This window comes from Halyomorpha halys, unplaced genomic scaffold (assembly GCF_000696795.3).
Source record: "Halyomorpha halys isolate HHAL.00 unplaced genomic scaffold, Hhal_1.1 Scaffold760.1, whole genome shotgun sequence".
NCBI lineage: Eukaryota > Metazoa > Arthropoda > Insecta > Hemiptera > Pentatomidae > Halyomorpha > Halyomorpha halys.
In genome coordinates this window covers 81,717-98,205 of record NW_027106953.1, presented here as the reverse complement: position 1 = coordinate 98,205, position 16,489 = coordinate 81,717, and the positions used below count along the sequence as shown (strand labels likewise).

Sequence of the window (16,489 nt, the reverse complement as noted above, 5' to 3'; positions counted from 1 at the left end):
ATAAAATTTTATAAATATTACATTACGAGTTCAAAATCGAAAACGAATCACTACCTCTCCTTTCTTAAATTGAAATATAATAAAATATAAAAATTAATATTCTAGTCAAAATGAGAAGACAATAGATATGTTCCAATAAACGCTTAGAAATAGATGTTTTTGGATCCTTATTATTATCATATTCTCGATATCATCTTGTTTTATTTTCTTATATTAATTGACTAATTGAAAATTTGCAGCTTTATTGTTTACTTTATTAAGTCCTGTGAGTTGTTTTTATTATTATTATTTTATTTAATTTAATTTTTTTTAAATGATTATTATTTTTTACTTAATCTTCGTTTTAGTAGTTGTTAATGAAAAGTTTTGTTGTATCACTTCAGATCAATTCATATTGTAGCCTCCACAAAGCCCTAACAGTGAAAATTGTAATTAATAAATTTCACTTGTGTCTATCATTTTTATGTGTTATTGTGGCACCGACCGATAGATGTTGTCATCTGGTCGGACCATAGGGAATGTAATTTTTTAATAAATAAATTACTACTCTTATCACCGGAAATTTGTTTCAACCTGGCAAAAATATTTTTACTTTTATCTGCTTTATAGTTTATATTTATCCATTTCTGTTCAACTGTTCAACCTCGCTCTAGAAGTTGCCATTAGGAAAATAAGTACAAACCCGGGTGGCACCATTTACAACAGGCTCCCACAACATATGGCTTATGCGAATGATGTCATCACAGGGAGAACCAAAACGGCACTGGTCGGTGCTGTAGAAGAACTCAAGAGTACAGCACAGGATTTAGGACTTATTATAAATAATGAAAAGACGAAATATATGAAAACCTCTAGACAGATCGGGGAGAGAAGAGATATTGTGGATGTGGGGGATAACGTGTTTCACAGCTGCAGTACTTTCAAGTACCTGGGAGGAGTTGTGACGGAGAGCAATAATTTAGAAGTAGAAATTAAGGGCAGAATGGTAGCAGGAACCAGATGTTTCTAAGCCCTGCAAAAAGCTCTCCAATAAAAAAGTCTTTCCAGGAAAGCAAAGCTTTTGTTGTACAAAACTATAATTAGACCAGTGGTAATGTACGGTAGTGAGACGTGGACTGTAACCAAGGAAAATAGAAGAGCTCTACTGATTTGGGAGAGAAGAGCCCTAAGAAAGATCTTTGGAGCCGTTAAAGAGGAGCACAGGTGGCGAATCAGAACCAATGACGAAATAAAGGAATTGTATGGAGAGCCTGATATCCTCTGTGCTATTAAGAAGAGCAGGCTAAGATGGTTGGGACATGTGGAAAGGATGGAGCCCTGCAGGCTACCTAAAAGGATGCTAAATGGTGCACCAGGAGGAAAAATGAAAAGGGGCAGACCCAGGCGTCGGTCGCTGGATGATTTGGAGGACGATTTGAGAGGAATGGGAGTTGAAAATTGGAGGAGTCTCGCGGGAGACCGGATAAGGACTGTAGCGCCCAACTGTGAGTGAGTGATTTATCCATTTATTGCTACTAGAAAAAAAATAACCATTTAATTATTTCAAATAAATAAAATTAAATGTAATTAAGAGAAAGAATTTTTTGAAAAATCTACATTAAGTCCTTTAATACAATTTAAATGAGGATAAGACTAGTCTGATATAAAATGACATTTAATTTTACATATACCGAGTTCACCATATATTTCACCGAGCATATCAAAATCGATTGAGCCGTTTTGAGAAATTTGAAAAAACAAAACAAGAAAATAGATTTTGTAATGTGGTACGTACATAAATACAGATGCAAAGAGCATTTTACGAGCTTGGTTCTTAGAAACTAAAATCTGAATTTCAAATGCGAAATTTTTCACAATCACAAAACTTCTCCTTCCAATATATTACACATATATATATATATCTACTATATGTATCAACTATAAATATAATTCGAAGACTAAATAATCTACGTCCTCCATTCTAATAAAGAGTTTAACAGCACAGAATCTTCAACTTATTGAGTGGTTAAAATTGCTTTCCATTTTAAGGGTGGGATGTCTCAGCAGCTAATGAACAGTAACGGTGTTTCACCTACTGTCTGAAATTAAGACTTTTGTACGGGTTAAAGAAGGAAGCTTGACTCTTTTATAATATAATATAATTATAAAAGTAATTTTATAGAATCTACTGTTCCGGCTTTAACTAGAGAATAATGAATTTTGTGAATTTGAACGAATATTTTATTCGTACTAATACTTTTGTGGTCAAACTCAGATATATTTTTTAAAAAATTATAAGAATTTTTTATGTTGTGAAGCCTAAATTATTAAAAATCTTTTAAACATACTATTATTTTTTATTTTATTATCTTGAACTATTTTTAATGTAATTAATTATCTTTTCCCCATTGTTGTATGGTTAACCTTTTCACTCCCATTGGGACAAAACGAGACTTTGGAAGGTTCGAATTGTCCGTAGAGTAAAGCAACTGCTGGATATAGAATTTCTTTTCCCTACCACTTGGACAAAAACCTATTTCCCAACCAAAACAATGCAATAACTCGTTTTTCATCTTTCATAAAGTCATCTTATAATCAAATAAGTAAGGTTACCCTGGGTAGGAGATAGTGAGTCTCACACCGTTTCCCAACATTTATCTAATCCAAGAAACTTACATTATATAAATTAACGTGTTCGTGTTTCTATGGTTGATATGACATTAGTCAGTTTTTCAGTAATTTTAAAGTATCTACTGTTCCGGCTTTATCTAGAGAATAATGAATTTTGTGAATTTGAACGAATATTTTATTCGTACTAATACTTTTGTGGTTAATCTCAGATATATTTTTAAAAAAATTATAAGAATTTTTACTAAGTAATTCATTATATATTTTGAGTTTTGTTTTATGTTTAAATCAGACTGGTTTGATTTTCCAAATTTTTTTTGCCTGATTTTCTTATTTTTGTTTCTGTATTGTTTCAGAATATATAATATGAATAATTTTATGATTGATGAATTTAATATTAAAAATTTACAAATAATGTCATTGTTACAGTATTTTCATTAAAATATTTTTTTTTTTTTTTTTCACGAAACGGCCTTTCAAGACCATGAAAATATCATTACTTTTTCCTTCTAACTTTCTCTCTTCTTCTCTCCCAGTATCTTCTCATCACTTCTGCGTGCTTTGGCTTCCGCTCTTCCGACCATGCAGTACCCTTCCGTTTTTCTTTATTTGCCGCAAGAACATTTATTAATTTCAATTTTTTTCCGTACTGTTCTCTATCCAGGGAGTCCTTGTCCGTTATTTTCAATTTCTTTGTTTCCTGTTTCATTTGCTTCACATATCCTCCTACGCTCTTATATTCACGGATTCTGTCAAAGAGTTTCTTGTTTAGTCTACTTTGGTCCATTCTCATCAGGTGTCCGTAGAATCTCAGTGTTCTGATTCTTATTTCGGTTTCCCAGTCATTTATCTCCCTGTAGATTTCCTGGTTGGGTCTTAACCTGTAAACTTCCTGTGTTTTCTTGGACCCATAGATTCTCCTCAGGATCCTTCTCTCTATTTTCCGAAATTTTTCCAGGCTAAGGAGACATGTTGTCTTCAATCCGTATAAAATTACTGGTTTTATGACCGTGTTGTGATGTCTTATTTTTGCGTTAGACGAAAGTTTTTTCTTATTGTGAATATTGCCTGTAGCGAAGCTTAGGCTTTCCAATTTGATGATTTTCTCTTTTATGCTCTCTTTCTCAAAACCGTTATTGCATACTATTTCGCCTAGATATTTAAATTTCTTTGTCACTCTTATCCGTCCATATTTCTTTTCTATTACTTTTTTGCCGTAGTTGGGTTCCGTCGTCATAAATTCTGTCTTTTCGTAGGAGACTTGTAGGCCTGCTTTTTCCGCTATTTCTTTCAGGGTATTTATCTGCCTAATTGTATCATCCTCTGTTTCCACTAGGAGGGCTAAATCATCTGCTACGGCCCCTGTGTTATTTATTTCCTAGAACTCTCTCATGATTTTATCGAGTGCTATGTTAAATAATATTGGTGACAGGCCGCCTTCCTGTCTTAGTCCTGTTTTTACCTGGGATGATTTACTGATTAGTCTCTGAAACTTTAATTTGGAGTTTATGCTCAGTAGTGTTAATTTTATCGGGTTTATTGTTTTTTGGTCTACTCCATATTCCCTTAGTATTCTCAGTAAGGTTTCCTGTGTACTGAGGGCTTTCCTGAATTCGACGAAGGAGATGTAGAGGTTTTTGGGTCTCACCATATAATACTTTATCAGTAATTTAAAGTTTTGAATCTGTTCCTGGCAATATCTTCCCTTCCTGAAGCCTCCCTGGTATTCCCCAAGTTGTTTTATTAATAAGCCTCCCGATAGCTATAAATACTTGACAAATTTTGAGCAGTTAACCTAAAAAGTATTTGTTGTGAACCTGCTTCCACGGGTATGAAAATGTTAATTATTAATACAACACCGCGTACTGTTACTATATCATTGTAATGATAAATATACGATAAAATCAGAGAAGCCTTACTTTTAAATTAAATCTGCTTTATTTTGTTGTGAAAATGCCTGCCTAGTAAATAGATTTTGACCATTTATCGACCTCTAGGCAGGTCCAATTTAGTTGGGATTAGAGATTTTTTATTGCACTTAAAGCACTACACTAATTACCTTTTTTCATCCCTTAATTTAATTAAAGTCCAAAGAAAAGCCAAGCGCTTTTTCACGGCTAATCCGAACTCTTTGTCTCATTTTTAAGTTTAAAAAATATAATATAATTGTCATCTGCTTCCAAATATTCGTGTTGATCAGGTTTGGTATCAGTTTATCGTTAGTGCTACATATATCGAGTGCCTCAGTAGAAACTTTTTGAAAGAATTTTGAGCTGGGATTAACAATGTATACTTATGGGCTGGAAATGAGATTAGAAAAAAAAAACATAAATAAATAAATGAAGCAGCAGTTTTTTTTTTTCAAAATATATAATTAGACACAACGAAATAAACTTTAAAAGGAAAAAAAATACTTATATGTTAAAAAAAAATAACGCAATGCCTTTGGAAAAAAATAAATAAATAAAATACTTCTTGCCATTACGGTATCTGCTGTATTACAATCCAGGGTATTCTGTATCTAAGAGATGTTTATAATTAGCAATTGTTGTTGGCTCAAATAAAATAGATCGTACTAAAAAAAATTATAATTAATATTATTATTACCAGGGCCATCTGGTAATAAATAAATAAAAAAACTCCCAAATATACACACATTGTTATAGTAAGTAAAACTATGTTTATGTTTATATTATCTTTATTTCGCTAAATTGTTAATAACGATAATAAAATTAAAATAAATTAATTTACATATTGTAAATTTATATGAATAAAAAAATGAAAATTGTAGCTTATTCTATTTTTTAAATGATTATTTTTATACTGACAATTAACAGTAATACTAATTTAAAAGCTATTGCATTGCAATATATTCTCTTCCTTCAAAGATAATTCCTAATATTTATATGCATTTATGGAAAGGTAAAAGTAAATATTAATCCTAGCGATACTCTAAAGCAATATATAAAAACACTACCTAAGATAAAGGCTCACTTAGTTTTGTGTTTCTATCGTATATCTATGAAGGCAGAACAAACAAGAAACAGTTGGATGAATTGGGTCAGCTTAGAAATAAAGGAACTAAAAATAGTGAAGTTCTCTGCTTTTGAGGCTGAGATGTATTTTTATCATTGTTTGCTTTATCCCATCTTGGAAATTTATTTATTTTAAAAGGAAGTTGGCTCGGATGCGATCAAAGAAAAACTGAAATAGTCGTGAAACTATTAGGAGCCAACGTTTCGGCTTACGTTGCAGGGCTCCATCAGGGCTAAAAAAAATATTCTCGATTTTACTCTTATTCCCATTTTTCCATCTTTTGTGTGTATTATAAATTTTTTTTATCTGTTTTTATTTCCATTTTCAATTATTTTATATGACCTTTTGTTATTCTTATTTAATTTTTACGTTTCACTGTACATCTTTTTCATTTTTCATTTAGTTTGTCTATATATGTTTACTGGGCGGGGGGGGGGGGGTGACGGTAGCAGCGTGTCTGCCAACCCAAAGGTTGCGAGTTCGAGTCCCCGGCTCTATCCGGGATTTTTTCAACCATATAATTATAAAATACTTACCGTTAGCCAATGAGTGGCACTAACAAAAATATGCGTGGAAGTGACGAACTCACCCTATGAAAACTACGTCATGAAAGGCACGATGTATTTCTTAAGTACGCGCGATGTACTTAAGTGGCCTTGGACCTCCACGGTCTGTTGCGCCAATAATAATATTAATAATATATGTTTACATCATTTAAGTGTTTCTGTCTTTTTTTAGCTCTGATAAACCCCTGCAACCTGGACCGAAACGTTAGCTCATAACAAATAGTTTAACGAATATTTGAGTTTTTCTTTGACCGCACCCAAATTATCTTCCTTTTAATTTTACGCACGGTCAGTCAGGGATCTTTCAATTTATTTATTTTGATTTTACTAATGTTAACCATCTTCCGTACTTTGTAAGGAATATCTGTTTTTAGAACAATAGTTATACAAGCAGGTGATTTTTGCAAGATCGCGCTCAACCACCAGATTTTCTCCAATTAAGAGTAACCACTTTATGAGGCTGGTTAGACCCCAGGATTGAACCAGAACCCACGGATACAGTAACAGAATAAATAATTATCTGCCCCAACTGGACTTGAACCCGGGTCCTTGGAGTTAGTACCACAGAATTAATTTAATTGAACTTTACAAAAAATATAGTTCAGTTACCAACATCATCTTCCTATCGTAGTCTATTATGGATATAAAATGGTTTTAAAAGAATAACATGTTTTTTTTTCCTCATAAAAATCCAAATTTCACTACCGTAATAAAACAATTTTCAATTCAATCGTCGAAGTTTTCAAAATATACCATAAATTTCCGACAAGATAGTAACTAATGTGAAGGGAAATTTGACTTAATAATAATTTGTGGAAAAATTAAAAATCCAACTCCAAAATATTTTCATTATTTAATTAGATGACAACTCGGACACATTTCTTTTTTTAGTTTAAAATATATTTCATCGTGTTAGAACAAACTGTTCCCTTACAGCAGTTATGGGAATTGAATGGGCAACATTGAATACTGCCGAGAAAATGACAAATAATGTGTTGTAATTCAGTGTTCTAATACAAAGAATTTAAAAATGGATAAAGGAAAGTGTCCGAAACGTAATCTTATTGATTAATTAACTAAATGGTTAGAGTTGTGAAGGCTTTTTATTTTACCAGAAATTATTATCCAAAATAATTTATAACTCTTAGAAAACAATTTTGAAAATTTTGCTTTATGGGGCGATCGTATTGGCCAATTCAAAGCAAATAAGCCCAATCATAGATATTTCAGAATAAATTTTCGAGGAGTCACTAAAGTAACTTTATTTTAACAGCTACTCCAGTAAATCTACTCACTCATGGTAGATATTGATGATGAGTAAACAAAAAGAAAAGATGGACGCTTCTGCCAGAAGACAAAAAGGCTATCTCTCATTTGTCTGGGTTGCTTCTCACCACAGAGAGCACTGGAGGAGGTTAGTTTTGACTGTTGGCCACATGGGCGCTAGTATATCCTGTAGGCTATTATAATAATGTGTTATGGTGGCATCTTCAATTCAACCTTTCGGTTGCCGTAGGTTACCCGGAACAACCATTGAATTTCGGCACTATCGCCAAGGTCTCGTGTTCGAATCCAACTAGGGTAGATAATTAATTTCCGTTACATTGTAGTCGTGAGTCAACCCTGTGAGTTCTGTAGCCCTCCTAGGATCCAGCCAGCCTCATAAAGAGGTTACCCTTAATTGGTGAAAAATTTGAATTATCTGGAAAAAATCACCTTTTTGAATAACTGTTGTTCTGTAAACAGTGCTTCTTTACAAAGTACATAACACATAACCCTTCATGGAGCGAATAGGTTCACATTATTATTTTATTATTGAGTTTAATAGATCTAAAAACAATTATTACTTACTGCATATACTACCTTGTATTTTTTCCCCTGTTTTTGTTATTTCATACCTAAGCGTTTTTCCTTCCTATAAAAATCTTAAGTGAATTACTACTGCACGTATAGTGGTATTCTTATGAAATGCTATTTATTGTTTGTCCAAGAATTTCACTTTCTATTTGTCGAGGGGTGGATGGTCGTTCCAGCAACCTGGTTATTGGAAGATGAAGTGGAGCTATACACAAGAAAGACTTCCCGTTGAGTAATCTATATTGGGTTGAAGTTCGGGATTTTCATTCATTACATAACATAAACAATTATACTGCCTTGAATAACTTAGAGACAATAATAATTATCGACTGTGTAGAGGACTTTTAGGCAAATGGCATATAGGTACATCCAAACTTCAATCTGGCGGAGATTATTAAATGAGCCACTTTTTGTTTTAAGGATTGATCTGTATGTGTCCTATTTACGTCGAACATCAGATATGAGTTAAATTGTTGAATGCTTAGTTAAGCGTGCAGGACACCAAATTCAGTTAGACTCTAATTGGCAATGAAATCATTGGCGCAGAATTTCACCGAGTGTAACATTGGGACAAATGTGGCAGGAAAATCATTCATATGAATAGCTGAAATTCTACTCATTTTAATGCATAATTATTTGATCTAATTTGAGAGTTTGTCTTTTAAAAAAGTGTAATTATGTGTTTAAAACATCAATTAAATTAAAATAATATTCTTTAATAGTTTTATTTTTTAAAAAATAAGATTTTAGGTTTTATAAGGTTCTAAAAAAATTTGTTTTAATCATTATGATTAATAACTAGTAATTTAAGTTATAACGCACTAAACCAATCGCAAATGTCTGTGATGATTCATTTTGAACCTTATTTTTTAAAAGTTTATTCAATGTTTTTAATTAATCATTATTTTCCAAGTAAGTTTTATATTGTGGAACCCTTCTTATATTTTCTCATTATAGACCTATTTTTCTTTCATACACGTTTCGGGGCTTTTTCCCCATCTTTTGGCTGATGCATCAGAAACTCAATATTATGCATCATCCTAGTCTATATAAAATATTCTGTCATGATTCAGTTAAATAATTCTGTACACTACTATCTTTTTTCTTGATTTTTACCGTCAAAATATTCATACTGAGAAAGTGTTTGAAAGATTCTACAAAATAAAACTTTAGAAAAGATTCTACAAAAATATAATAATTTTTTTATATATAATCTTAATATTTTCTTGAGACTGGTAATTTTTTAATAAATAATTCAAAACACTATGCAATTATAGTCTCAAAACTTTTATTTCTTTTATACGTCCAACGTTTCGGCCAATCCGGCCATCTTCAGGGACAATCTACTACAAAAGTTTCTATTATATGTATGATCCTACAAACAATTTAAATACTTAACATTATTATTTATAATCAATTATTATTTTAAATATAATTATTTTAAATCAACATTATGTAGAGATATTAAGTAAGATTAATTTATAAATAATATTGGATAAGTTGTATGTGGATAATTATAGTTGGCCTTGATAGGATTTTTGCTAATGAAATAAAGAGAAAAATTGACAAAAATGTAGTTATGATAAATAATTTTTTAAATGCTTGAACTGAGTAGAGGAAGGTTACAAGCATGGTTGTGATAAAAGTTTATTAATAGTGTTTGCAGATAAATAATTTTACTGTGTTTTAATGTAAATTGACTAAATAGGTAATTAAACATATGTGGGATATACTTATTAACAAAAAATAATTTTACCTAATGTTTTTAATGTTTTCATAGATATTAATGTTTTGACCTGGGCAGAATAGCCTGAATGAAGTTTTTAGAGTGGTTAAATTATTTGTTTTCATAGTGTTATTGAGGTAAGGTAAATTATAAATAATAATGTTAAGTATTTAAATTGTTTGTAGGATCATACATATAATAGAAACTTTTGTAGTAGATTGTCCCTGAAGATGGCCGGTAGTAGATGATGGATTGGCCGAAACGTTGGACGTATAAAAGAAATGAAAGTTTTGAGACTATAATTGGATAGTGTTTTGAATTATATATTAAAATAATAATTTTGTTCAATACCCATCAAGCTGAACATGTAATTACTTGATAGATCTTAGGATCATACGAAGGCCCACCATAGCTAACAGACCAGATTAATTAGCTTTTGGTCCTACGTTAAATCCCATAGTCCCATAGCTTTCAGGAATGTGAAGGGAAAGATCTCTCCGACGAAGTCTTATAAATTCCTGTTAATTTTAGTGTACGACGACGGGCTGGCTTAAAAATGTTTTGAGTTCTTGGCGACAACACACAGGAAATGTTACAAAAACTGCTTGGGCCACTGACTGGTTGTTCTATTAGTACAACAGCTGGGTAGAAAAAAAGGCAGTTATTTCACCCCAAATTTTGATTACTCTAATGAAAACTTTGTATAGTTACTAGTAAAAACTGACGAGCCTGCCAACTATAAGTAGGGGGAATAAAAATGGCTGCTGTTTATATCTACCAACAACACCAGAAAATCTAAAGGAACATCATTTAAAGAAGAGTAAATTTGCTGAAATATTAGCCCTAATAGAGCTATTTATATCGACTAGTTCCCGAGATATAGCTTTTTAAAAAGTATCATATCTTAAAAAAGAATGATTGAATGAATGAAGGAACTGAATGACTAATAGTTAGTTAATCTACTTTGAGAAATATATATCTCAGGATCTATGTGACGTACCAATGTCTATAATTACTCAAATTAAAAGTAGTTTGACCCACTATAAAGTAGTTTATGACCTTTACCTTCGTAGAAATAGTAGTTTTCATGTTATTTTCTAAAATAAATTTATTTATAGTAGTTCGGACGATAAGTTTGATTTATAACAAACTTTATTTCAGAAACCAGTCTGCCAGCACTCAAATTAAAGCTCCTTAAATTTACAATAAAATAATTTATAACGTTTATCTTTATAACAGTTGTACTTTTTATGATATTTGACAAAACAAATTAACAAACTGTTGATTTCTAGTTGTTTGATTAAAATATTTGATAATATTTTATCATATCTCTAGACGGATATATGTCTGCCAGCACTCTAAATAAAGGAAATTGAACTTACTATAAAGTAGTTTATGACACGTATCTTCGTAAGGGTACATATGAATATAAATTTGGCAAATGAAAATTTGTCTGAATAACAATAAATCAATTTATTTTAGCAAATATCATGAAAACTACCACTCCTACGACGATAAACGTAATAAACTACTTTATAGTCCATTAAACTAGCTTTAATTCGAGCGCTAATAAATATCTAAACGTCATATAGTTCCTAAGATATAGATTTCTCAAAATAAATTTAGTAACTACTAATCTTTCAGTACGTTCTGTACATATTTGTGAAATGTTGATTTTTAATAAGCTATATCTCGAGAACGATTGAACGTAAATAGCTCCATTATGGTTCAAATTCTATCAAATTTACCCTAATTTATATTATGTTCTTTTAGATTTTAGTATTGTTGCCGGTAGTTTTAAAGATATAGAGATCCGATTGAAAAATCAATTATTTTTTAACGTTTTGAAACAGCCGCTATTTTTTATTCCCTCTACATATACTTGGCAGACTCATCAATTTTCACTAGTAATTATACATAGTTTTCATTAAAGTAATCAAATATTGGTGTGAAATAACTGACTTTTTTCTCTGTTCTATATTGATGCCCTCACACTCTATGCACAGAATTAGCTAGTTTCTACGGATAGTTAATTCGAGGTTTCAAATATTGTGTTGATAGAGAATGAAAAGAGATAAAAAATAAATAGAAAGATTTAAATGTTCCTGAAAATGGATTAAACAATAAAGATGAAATAATAGAAGAAAGATAGAGAGAAAGAAAAGGAAGTTGTGAACATGCTTTGGCTTTTATTAATGGTATAATCATACTATTGGTACTAGTTAATTAATATTACAATGCGGGTTACAGCAACAGAAAGATATGTATGAAGAATACGCGATATACTTGCAGAGGTGAAAAAGTTAAATTGACCGAGATAGATATATAGATTGGAGGAATTGATGATGTTGATAGAGATGACGAAATAGACTGATGAACTGCACACTAAGTAAGATAGACACGGACTTTGTTATCTCTAATCCAAAGAGGTAGGCACTGCAATAGGTAGGATTCACCTCTACTACCAATAACTTACTTGAAGATTTTCACACTATTGAAATATATTTGTAGAAATTTAATGGTGCATGTTTTAAGGTTGTGCGGGAGAAATGAATGTGAAAAATGATGGTAATTAAAGAGAGTTTGGAATTGAACAAATTGAGGTAATGGAACAAAAAGTGGCCTGAACAGTGGAAGATTTAAGTTTAAAAAAAAAAATACTTTTTTATACTGGTCTTTTTCCATAAATTAAAAAGTGTCAATTCATTTAAAACATGACCCTTTAATAAAGAAAATATTCATTTATTTATAATTATCCATATTTTATCTTATTCATAAGTAACTGAGGATGTGTTTGTAATTATATGAATGAAGCTACAAATGCTACCACGTAGCTGCTAATAAAGTTTAGGACGAATAAATCAAGATAATATGAAAATGCCTGATATATTGCTCTAATTATCATAACTCTTAATGAATTATTATGAAATAGTTTCCTAAAAATCCTTGGGCTGTATGAAAAAAATAGAGTAATCCTTAAATGAATCCTAGGAACGTCTTGACAGTAAGCAGAACAGGATAAAAAATGCATAGAAGCTATCTTACTAACGGAAATCAATACCGCCTTAATTAATATGAAATCTGTCCGACGACTGGCTATCGATGGGTGGGTGCAACGGAGATTTAAATCTATTTTGAGAAAACCGGTCTTAGTACGACCCTCCACTTAGAGTCTTTTAAACAAATTATTTTTATGGTGAGCCTTATTTTTGCCTCATTTTCATATATGGTTTATTTATTTTTTTAAAAGTTAAACATTAAATTAAAAACGATTAAATCCAGTATTAAATCAATAATTTGTCATAACTATTCAAAACATCTTTTTAAGGTTTAAAAATTATTTCATTTTTATTTATTTAATGATATTTACAACTGTATTTACATAACATTCATCTGGTAAATTTGATGTAAGATCATAATAATATGATATAGGCAAGTAGAGAAATTACCCATTGGTAGCACTCCAATAATATTTCTACACTAGAATTTCGAGGCCAAATTCTTTTCAAGCACCTCGGAGGGCTGTCAGGAATGGAGAAGAAGCAAGGTCAGGGATATCTGGTTATTAATAGACATGGTTCGGGCAAAATCTGTTAATTATGGAACATTAAGGTCTTTATGGATGATTTTACAAAGGAATTTGGATTGTAAGGATTGGATACCAGAGAAATTCAGTTCAGTGGAGCCCCAAAGCTCAACTCCGTATACCCAGATAGGCCTTATTATAGTTATGTAGATCAGTCTTTTGTAATACATCGGAAGTTTAGACCGTTTGCCAATAAGTGCTGTAATATTCGGAATCGACGTGCTGTCTTTGGTCCCGATGTAGTCCAAAGTAGTGGATACATAGGAATTAAAAACAAATAATGGCATTTAAACAAAACCCATATATTCGAATTATTATAAATATAAACCGTTCATTTTTTTATTGGAATGATTTTTTTTTTAACATCTTAATCAGTTAAGAAAAATATATTTATTCCTATGTAAAAAATAACCGAAACCTACTGAAATTGGTATTACTATTGACAATATTTGTGACATTTCCGATAATTACCTGTTCATTTATCACTATTATTCACAAATAAAATTATTTTTATTGATTAAAAATCATACTTGACCTAAGAGAGAGGAGTGGGGTAGGTTAGTGGATAAGTCAATGTTTAGGTGGAAGATCCTTTGGGGCACTATCTAAGCATTAGGTGTGTTTGGGAAAATCTGTTGATTTAATGCGATCCTCTTATGATTTTGGTATCTTGTGGGTCGAAGGGATATGGTGTTTTTTTGTGATGCTTAAAAAAACACTTAAAAAAAATCATCAGCTAAGAAAGATTACTTCCAAAATAAAATATGATAATAATATTATGAAGTTTTCGTAAATCACAGTTCTGATGATATTAAGATAAATGGAGAGATTGAAAATAAATGTTATTCTTGACAATGTTCCTTCAGAATAACAGAAATGTGCAATTAAATGAAATCACATCATACCAAAAACTGCAAAAAATAAAGAAATAAAATAATTTAAAAAATAAAATAAATATATAAACATAACCTAGTTTATACCATATCTGCTATGTTAATTGTATCACTAAACAAAATAAAATAATTTTTAAAACTCGATAAAATTAAAAGAAGTACAAACTTTTAAACCTCAAATATAACATTTTTTCCCTCAGATTTACACTATTCACCAAACATTTTAAATTTTGATCAGATGAACTAACTCTAAAGAAGGAAAAACAGTTTCTTGCAGGAACAGTTATCTGTAAACGGAGTGTTGAAGATTCGAACTAGGTAGATCATAATTAATGGATTTTTATTGTTAAATACGATACAAGGAATTTGAAGAGGTTACAAAGTAGACACCACTCCCAAAAAGAAATTCTGTTAACCATAAATAAGAGAAATTGTTTGGAGTACCGAAAGTCTGGAATGGATGAGCCACAATGATTATAGGCACTACTAGCACGGCATGTGGCCCACAGCAAAAGCTTACCTCCTCTAGTTTTGGAGCTCTAGTCCTCTCTGAGGAGAAGAAGAAACTTGAGGCATCAGAGAGCCATTTTTTTTTCTACAAGCTCTTCCTTTCATTAGTGAAAAAATGAGTAAGTAGAGACACTCTGAAGTGCTCCCTAGGACAGAGAAGGAGATTGTAATTCGGGGAGGACAATCGAATCATGGAGTATGTCCACACCCATCCTTATAACTCACACTATCATCATCATCATCATTATCATCAATAGGCATATCTTAAGTATTTCTAAACCGTAATCAAAATTAATTAACACACTTAATCATAAATGTTCTATTTTGGCCACCCCTGCACCACCTTTAATTTATGCAATTGATTTTTCTTTTCTGTTAATTATGTTTCATTTATCATTACAATTAATAATATACAGTCCAGTACAAATCCAACCAGCCAATCAAAAGTGAAGGGGCGCCTGGCCTTGAGTTGAAGGCTACACTAATTATGTTACATTTTGAAATTCTCAAAATCTCCTAATGAAGATATATCGGGACTTGATCGACGCCTAGATTCTTCAGTACCTTTTGTATATTTTAATAAGTCATTATATATAAATTGAGGGTCTAAATTTATTAATTAGGACCTAATGATTAAATTTTAAATTGGGTTATAATATGATATGTGTCAAATTAATCTGTATCCCTGTTAAGTCTCAACACTCTTTATTATTTCATCAACAGTCTAACGTTTCGACCATTGGTTAATAAGATAGTTGTTAGTTTTAAGTTGATCTAAAATTAAAAGTTTTAAAAATTAATGAAATTGTGACAAAATAGGGTGATTTGACTGTTATTAATGACCTGGGCAGAATTAAAAAAAAATTAAAACCTGTACCACTATAACCGATGAAGGGTATGTACTAAACCAACGGTTGTGCAAGGAGGTGATTTGGTCAGAATCACGCTCGACTGCCAAATTTTTACCCAATTAAGGGTACCCTTAATTTATGAAACTGGTCAGACCCCAGGAGGTATCCAGAACCACAGAGTTGACTCACTGCGACAGAGTAACAGAAAACAATTTTCTGCTGAACCCGGAGTTAGAAGCATCGCGCCTTAATAATAAAATACATCATGGAAAAATAGTGGATAGTTGACCGTATGAAGTAGATTGTAGGTTGATAATCCAGGTATCGGTCAATAAAGGAACAAAGCAGAAAAAACAATTATTTGGTTAACATTAAATAGTTTTTTTATGTTTAAATAAAATAAATTTTATGTAATTTTAGCCTCAAAAAAATTTATATTTCTTTATAAATCCCACGTTTCGGCCAATTTGGCCAAACTCAAGGACAATCTTAAACACAGTTTTAGAAACCTTATGCAGGCCCAGGTCAATAATTTTAGTCCAAAATTACACTATTTCGTTAATTCTTCATATTAAATTAAAAATTAAAACTATTAACCGCAGTTATTTTTTCCTATTATAATTTATCACTACAATATTTTGTATTCACAACAAATATTGTTAATTAATTGTGAATTAATGGCCTGAGCAGAATATTCTATAAAAAGTTTTTTAAAATTGTATTCAAGACTGTCCTTGAGGATGGGCGAATTGGCCGAAACTTCGGAAAGAAATATGAATTGTTCGAGACTAAAATTGGATAAAATTTATTATATTTAAACAATAATATCCAGTCTCAAAAAGTTTAAACATTATACA

The 16,489-nt window shown here is 31.1% G+C and overlaps 1 protein-coding gene across 2 annotated transcripts in view; it reads right to left on the bottom strand.

Moving 5' to 3' along the window:
• The window catches only part of LOC106685968 (sensory neuron membrane protein 1), a 96,502-nt gene that overhangs the window by 51,495 nt on the left and 28,518 nt on the right, over positions 1-16,489 (bottom strand). The gene's annotated exons all lie outside the window — the stretch shown is intronic.